This window comes from Microtus pennsylvanicus, chromosome X, assembly GCF_037038515.1.
Source record: "Microtus pennsylvanicus isolate mMicPen1 chromosome X, mMicPen1.hap1, whole genome shotgun sequence".
In the NCBI taxonomy this organism is placed as follows: domain Eukaryota; kingdom Metazoa; phylum Chordata; class Mammalia; order Rodentia; family Cricetidae; genus Microtus; species Microtus pennsylvanicus.
The window spans coordinates 67,171,342-67,179,475 of record NC_134601.1 but is presented as its reverse complement, the minus strand read 5'-3'; the positions used below and the strand labels follow the sequence as shown (position 1 = coordinate 67,179,475).

The 8,134-nt window shown below is 43.4% G+C and overlaps 1 non-coding gene across 1 annotated transcript; it reads right to left on the bottom strand.

Annotated features, from left to right (window-relative positions):
• Nucleotides 1–4,078: 4,078 nt before the first annotated feature.
• Nucleotides 4,079–4,204, bottom strand: LOC142841901 (U6atac minor spliceosomal RNA). Its single transcript, XR_012909142.1, has one exon. It is a non-coding gene; the product is annotated as a U6atac minor spliceosomal RNA (small nuclear RNA).
• Between the last annotated feature and the right edge of the window lie 3,930 nt (nt 4,205–8,134).

The window sequence follows — 8,134 nt, the reverse complement described above, 5'->3', positions numbered from 1 at the left end:
CTGTTGTGTAAAGTCCTCCCCCACAATTTGGTCTGACATGGGTTCCCTACCCAGGAAAAGTGTCACACAATGCCATCCCGGTGCTGTTAATGGGGAACGTGGCACATGGTGGAGACTCCTCATGTGGCAATGGCCAGGATGCAAAGCTTAAAGATCAGATTCAGTGAGTGCTAAGTGTAACAGCCTTCAAAGGCCCTGCCCTCATGCTACAGGCCTGGGATGCTCCCCACAGTCCTCCAACAGTGCCACCTGCTGGGGGCTAAGTGCTCAAACAGCACACTTGCAAACCCCACCAACAATCTAAGTAGACTAAACTGAACTGAGGGCAGCAGCTATTCTCAGCAATCAGCCCTGACTAAATGAGCAGTAAATGATTCTAAAGGCAGTGACAGCATCACCACTGTCGCCAGCATCTTTTTCTTCAACTTTAAAGAGAATTACTTATTTTTATTTTACATGTGTGAGTGTTTGGCCTGCATGATACAGGCCTGTGTAAGGTTGCCAGTTCCCCTGAAATTGTAGTGACAGCCAGGTGTGAGCTGCCATTTGGGTGCTGGGAATTGAACCTGGGTTCTCTGGAAGAGCAGTCAGTGATGCTAACTGCTGAGCCATCCTCCCAGCCCTCAAACACACTTCTTAAACTCTCTATCTTAGTGATAAGGTATTATTGTTCTTGCTTCTGTATCTGTTCAGAAAATATTTATCCTTTATTTGCACTGTTTGGTCCATTAATAGGTAATGTTTCTGTTGTGACATTCTACTCTGTGTCATTTGTACTCTTACCCCCTCATATTTTGTTTCTCTAATTCTTATTTTTAATATTTTAGCTTTAGAACATTCTCATTTCTCATCAGCCTTTCTGATATGTTTTAGTGATTAGAAATTATATGTCCTTACTATTTTATAGTCTACACAGTATTGCTTTTTGACCACTTTCTCCAGAAAGTAAATCCTGACGTTAGGTGTGGTGCCTCATTCCTGTAATCCCAGGACTAAAGAAATGGAAGCAAAGTGTTTGACATGAATTTGAGGCCAGTGGGGGACACATGGTGAGGTTAAGGCAAATATGGGTTACAGAGTGAGATCGCATTTCAAAAGTAATACTTTTTAACAGTAGACACCCCTTGCGATTTTTTAGTGTTCCATATTCTACAATATACGTGCATATGTGTTAAACACACATAAAAATATCATTACTTGCTTTTAAGCATTCACATATATTTTATGTTTTATCTGTGTTTATGTGTTGATGAATGACTGTCACAATACACACATGGATGTAGCAGGCTACTTTTAGGAGTCACTTCTTTCTTTTTGCTGTATCCAGGGAGGCACACTCAGGCCACCATGCTCGGTTCAAGCATCTGTACACACTGAGCCATTTTGCCAGGCACTGTACAGATTTTATTTTATTTTTTAAATTTATTTATTTATTATGGATTTCTGCCTCCTCCCCGCCACCGCCTCCCATTTCCCTCCCCCTCCCCCAAATGTACATATTTTAAAGGAAAAAAGTAGAAATAGGAAACTTGGCATTAAGATGACATTCAAGCCTCCTGATGGTCTTTATTTGCAGCAAAGGATGTTTTTATTTCTAGTATTCTTTTTCTTCAACCTGAAGAATTTCTGATGCATCAGAGTCAGGCATTGGAATTTCATGACATAGCTAATAATGTTGGTCAGCGACCAGTATTCCTGAGTGGATTTTCACTTTTATTTTGGAGTTATTACTATGGGTTTGGTTTTACTTTTTGATTCAGTGTTTCGTTATGTAGCCCAGACTAGTCTGGGATGTGCCTTCCCTTGCCCGTGCCTGACAACAGAGTCTGTTACCGTAGCAGTTTCTGGGGCTGCTATAAAACACTCCAACACAAAGTCAGCTTAGAGAAGAAAGGGTTTATTTGCACAGGCTTCCAAGTCACAGTTCATCACTGGGGAAATGTGGGCAGGAACTCAAGGCAGGAACGTGGAGGAGGGAAGCCTAGAAGGAAGAGCGCTGTTTCTTTGTCCCTTCTCTAGCTTGGTCATAGGCTCATGCTTCCGTGGTACTTTTATGTAATTCAGAGCTTCCAGACTAAGAATGGTATTGCCTACAGCAGACCGGTACCTCTTATGTGACTTAACAATCAAGGAAACCACACACAGATGTTCCCAAAGACCAACCTCCTAATCTGATGTAGGCAGTTTCTCATTAGACGCTTTCCTCTCAGCTGACACTGTGTTAGGTAGACAATAAAACTAGGACTGCCACCATGTCTGTGAGGCTTGCATTTGTGGAGGGAGCTTTTATAAAATGAACAATATACAACATGAAGAACTTGATGTTTTCTGCAACCTTGACGGAGGTGATCTACTTCAGAGAAGAACTTCTTATGGAAGCCTCATCATGGTCTAGTGTGCACATGACTTCCCAAAGTTGACTCCACTGAGGTAAAGACAGGAGGGAAGGATGCAACACACTAATCATGTCAGAAGATCATTGGTTAATTAATAAAGAAACTGCTTGGTCCGATAAGTCAGAACATAGGTGGGTGGTGTAAATAGAACAGAATGCTGGGAGGAAGAGGCAGTAAGGTAAGACATCTGAGACACACGCCATAGCTCTCCTCTCTGAGGGAGAAGCAATGAAGCTCTGACCCAAGATGGCCGTAGGCTAGAATCTTCCCAGTAAGCACACCTCGTGGTGCTACACACATTAATAGAAATAGGACAGGCAGTATTTAAATGAATACAGTTTGTCTGTTGTTATTTCGGGGTATAAGCTAGCCAGGCAGTCAGGAGCTGGGTGGCAGGAATGCAGCCCGCTGCCCCTTCTATACACTAACGTTTCATTTTACCATAGAAGTATAATAAATGATTCCTCAGCACAAACTACCTATATTAGATAATGGTGGTAGCCTACCTGGGTTCAAGAGAGAAGGGGAATGGCAGTGGGAGATTCAGGAAGGGCCAGCTCAGGACATTCCAAAAAAGATGTGATCAACAATGGGGGACGGTGGTTTATATTATTTGGATCACATTAAAACATCCTCAATACTTCCTCTGTAAGGTACTATGCAGAGTGCTCTAACCCTTTCCCTCAAACGTTCCTTTGTCTCTTCTTGTCCTTTCTTTCTTACTCTTTCTTTCTTTCTTTCTTTCTTTCTTTCTTTCTTTCTTTCTTTCTTTCTTTCTCCTTCCTTCCTTCCTTCCTTCCTTCCTTCCTTCCTTCCTTCTTCCTTCTTGTGTATCTGAGTATCTCTGTGTAGCCCTGGCTGTTCTGGAACTTTCTCTATAAACCAGACTGTCCAAGAACTCAGAGATTTATCTACCTCTGCCTCCAGAGTAGTGGGATTAAAGACATGCACCACCATGCCTGGTGAACTTCAGCTGTTTCTTAAACTTCTTTACATAATCTTGCATCTTATACACCTACTTACTTATAACAGATTGAATTCTAGATAAGCTGGGCTTGTGAGAAAAGCACAGCCCTTTCCCAGAAGTATCCATTCTAGGGGGAGGACAAAGGAGAGATGGACAGTTAGAGGAGCAATTTAGGCCCTGTGCCTACCAGGATCTAGTTTGTTGCATCTCGACTCGGCCAGTTTGCTTTGCCTCCTCGATTGTTCTACTTACATTCTTATGTACTTGACCAGCTACTGCATCCTATCAGAATTATTCCCTTTTGAGAACAAAAAAGATCAAATGAACAAATGAATGAAACAAAGACAGACAGAAAGATGAAAGGAATGAAGAAAGGAGGGAAACTGCTGTTAAGGTCAAGACCAGAGGAAAATAGAGATCCTCTGCACTTGGTAAGGAAACCAGTGAGGTAACTAAAAGTAGGATTCAGAACGCCGGAATTCGGTTGGGTAGTGTCCCTGATTTCTTGTTTTTTTTTAATTTATTTATTTATTAAAGATTTCTGTCTCTTCCCCGCCACCGCCTCCCATTTCCATCCCCCTCCCCCAATTAAGTCTCCCCCCAGCCCGAAAAGCAATCAGGGTTCCCTGTACTGTGGGAAGTCCAAGGAACCCCCACCTCCATCCAGGTCTAGTAAGTTCAGCATCCAACCTGCCTAGGCTCCCACAAAGCCAGTGAAAAACAGTGGTTAGATGCCACGAAGTAGGTGGCAATGCCTTAACCGTATGCGTGTTGTTAGGCCCAAGGGCCTCTTCCATCCTTGTCAAGGGGACTGGTAACCTTCTCTCCTTTCATACAACACTCTTGTTTTTTTTTTTTTTGATTTTTTGAGACAGGGTTTCTCTGTGGTTTTGGAGCCTGTCCTGGAACTAGCTCTGTAGACCAAGCTGGTCTCAAAATCACAGAGATCCGCCTGTACCCTGATTTCTTAACACTGATACCTGGACCTCCTTTCAGGCTAATCAAATTAGACCTTGGGCTTAAGGTACATAATTCACTCTCTCTCTCTCCATCCCTCTGTGTGTGGTGGCAGAGGGTGTTGTCAGGTTTTAGTGGTGTGTGTGGTATGTAAGCTCCTAATATGATTTCATCGGGTATCCAAGGATGAGAATATCCATACCGGGTGATCAAATGTAGGTGTGTGTTTGATTGTGTGTGTGTGTGGGGGGGGTCGGTGGGTTGGTGTGGGTCTGGGTATCTGTGCACACTTGTGGTAGATGCCTAAGTACAGCTTTGAGTGTGTTTTCTCAGCTGCGGTCCTCTTTTTTTTTCTGAGACAGTCTTTCATTGGCCTGAAGCTCACAAAATAGGGTAAGCCTTCTCACCAGTAAACCCCAGGAATATTACATCTGCACAGTTTTTTGCTGGGATTTCAAGTACAGGCTACCAGAAATAGAGTTTTAATTTAGATTCTGGCGGTTGAATTTGTGTCCTCGTGCTAGCAAAGCAAGCACCTTGCCAACTGAGCTATCCCCTCAGATGTAGGATGAAGTGTGTAGCTGGGATACAAGATAATCAGAAACGTAGTTTTTTTTTTTTTTAAAGTAGCTGTACTAAAAAAGACGGTGGGTATAGTCTGAAAACATTGACTTAGACCCTGAGAAAGAAAGTATGAGAGAGAGAGATATAAAAAAAGAAAGAAAGATAAATAGATAGATAGATGGATAGAAAGAAAGAAAGAAAGAAAGAAAGAAAGAAAGAAAGAAAGAAAGAAAGAGATAAAGAAAGAAAGGACAAACCTAAGTTGAAACTTTACTGGGGAAAGGGTTAGAGCACTCTGCATGCCACCCTGCAGAGGAAGTCTTGAGGCTGTTTTTATCTGATCCAGCTAATATGGACCACCATCCCCCATTGTTGGTCACATCTTGTTTGGAAGGTCCTGAGCTGGCTCTTCCAGAGTCTCTCACTGCCATTATCCTTTTCTCTTGACCCCAGGTAGGCCACCATCATTATCTTAATCCCACATCAAGACCTTAGGCTGCCTACCCATTGTTCTATGGCCTTTCTTTTGTGGTCTGTTGGTCCCTCCCAGAGCTCACCTTATGCCTAATAGCTTCACTGTCAACTGCCATCATACTCAAATCCTAGGTCTTTTTAGTCTCTTTCCTTCAGCACAATGGAGACAGGCTGGTGTCCGGACATCTGGCTCAGATCTTGGTTATTCTCAGCTCATTTGGGGCAGTGCACCATCTCTCAGAGAAGAAAACAGCCAGCACCAGCCAGCACAGTCTTCCCAGAATCATGCTGAGTGGAAAGAGAAGATGATGAAACTGTACACCAGTCAGGGTTAGTCTAGCCATCTGGAAGTTTCTTTCTTGCTCATGTTTCAGGCCTGACCAACAATAAAGCCATTTAAGCAAGAATGGGCAACTCAGCCTACCTGGGACCATGAACACAGAATGAGTTGTTCTTGCCTTGGTCAGGAAGGGCACTGAAGCCGCCTGCAGTAGTAGATGGACGGCTTCAGCCTGGGGAGGAGGCAGAATCTTCAGATCTTAAACCTGGAAGGTAAGAATGAGGGGTTTGTCAGGCCTGAGAAAGAACAAAGGGACAATGAGCAGAGGGGAGAGCCGCAGGGTGTACAGCCAGTCCCTTCTGGCGAAGCAAAGGAGATGATCCCAACAGAGCAGGTCCTGTAAGATTCTCTGACTTCCAGGGTGTCCATCTAGCACCAGGAAGCCCTCCAGAATAGAAAGCAAGGAGCACAAGGCTAAGGCCCTGCCTGTGGTTCCTATCTCCACAAGAGCAAGTCTAGATGGCTGAAGACTTAGTCTTTACCCAGAACGTGAATTCATGGCTCCAGCTGTGATTTCAGGAGCTTCCTAATATCAGTTTCATGCATCATGTGCCCAATGTGGGTAACGTGACAACATGTGCCAAGAAACATATCAGAGCAGCTCCTCACAGTGACTGGGTGTCTTGTTCTCACAGCCCTGGCTCTTTCCCCTTTCTGCTCATTGTCCTTCCTGTCCTCACTGTTGGGCTCCACAGGAACATTTTGTGTGAAGTGTCATTCACATCTTTGACTCCTAGATGTTGAGAGAGATACTGGCGAGAAGATATTCTATTCTTTTCAGGCTGGGGCAACATTTCCAATCACAGGTAGATATTGTTCTGGTCCACAGCAGGAAATTAGGGAAACAGAAAAACAAGTGTCCACGTACTTTCTCCTCACACACTCATATATCTCTTTCATATACCCCTTCCAGTGAATAAAGTCTGAGAACCAGTATCTGGCCCATCTGGGATCCCCTGTCTTGACTTTCTGATCCTTTTCCAATTCATTGAGAGGAGAGCGAGTACTTGCCAGACCCTAGGACATGAGCCATGAATGTGCCATCTTGGGGTGTTTCTCAGTTTCCTGTATCTACTGCCTCCTTCATATTGTTACATCCTGAGTGCCCAGGTTGCCTCCTGACCCCGCAATGATCAGGATGACTAGGAGGCATGACTAAATCATGGGTAACATCTTAGTTGCTCTGTGACTTGGAAGCTACTTATTCAGTCTCTCTGGGCCTTTTGTTTCTTGTGTACAATGAGGATGGCAACAATGCTTATGATATGGAGTCACAATAATAGTGAAGTAAATATATAAATGTACAGATATGTGGAGAACGTGTGTGTGTGAATGTGTATGTATGTCTTGCTATGTAACATGGGATAAAAAACCATGAACTAAATAGCCCAGCGTGGCCTCACATTACAGATGGTTGTTAGTAGTTACTGCGAACTTAACTCAGTTCCTATGACTAAGAGCACTATCGAAATCAATAGTTGTATCATATTATTTCAGGTTTTGTTTATTTTATTTTTAGGTGTATGGATATTTTATCTCCGTGTGTTTTTGTGGATTTGGCCACATAAATCATAAGATGGTGTCAGTTTGCTTGGAACTAGATAACAGGCGATTGTGAGTCACCATTTGGCGTCTGGGAACTAAAGTCAGGTCTTTTGCAAGAGCCATCCCCTCAGCCCCACCTCAACATATATATTTTACTTTTCATTTTTCGTTATTTTTAAATTTTTCATTCATTTTTATCATATTTTCTCCCTTCCCTAACTTTTCCCAACTTAACATTATGCTCTTTCTCATGCTTAAAACAAACAAAACTGTCTGTTTATAAGTTAAAGACAAAACCATGGAGTCCTATCTATCCTGGAAACGACTGGGCAGGGGGCCTGTTCTGGGGTGTGTTTGCTATACCTAGTGTCACTCCATTGAGAAAATGTTTTCATTCTCCATGCAGCTATCAATCACAAATAGCTACTTGTCTAGCAGTAGGGCTTTGTGGCCACTTCCGCTCCTCCATGCTGGGATTTTATCTGGCTTGAGCTCCTGTAGATCTCGTGAGTGTTGTCACAGTCTCTGTGAGGTCATATGTGCATCAGGTCTGTTTGGTCTGGACATTGATGCTGCTTTGTAGTCTTCCACCACCTCTGGAGATTCAGATACATGCTGACTCCGTGGGTCCTCAACCGAGAGAGAGTGGGCTTTTAGTGATGCAAGTGCTTTAGAATCACCCCTGTTTCTATAAACTCCTTACCCACAAATTGGTCTGACATGGGTTCCCTACCCAGGAAAAAGTGTCACACAATTCCATCACGGTGCTGTTAATGGGGACCGTGGCACATGGTGGAGACTCCTCATGCGGCAATGGACAGGATGCAAAGCTTACAGATTAGATTCAGTGAGTGCTAAGTGTAAAAGCCTTCAAAGGCCTTGCCCTCATGC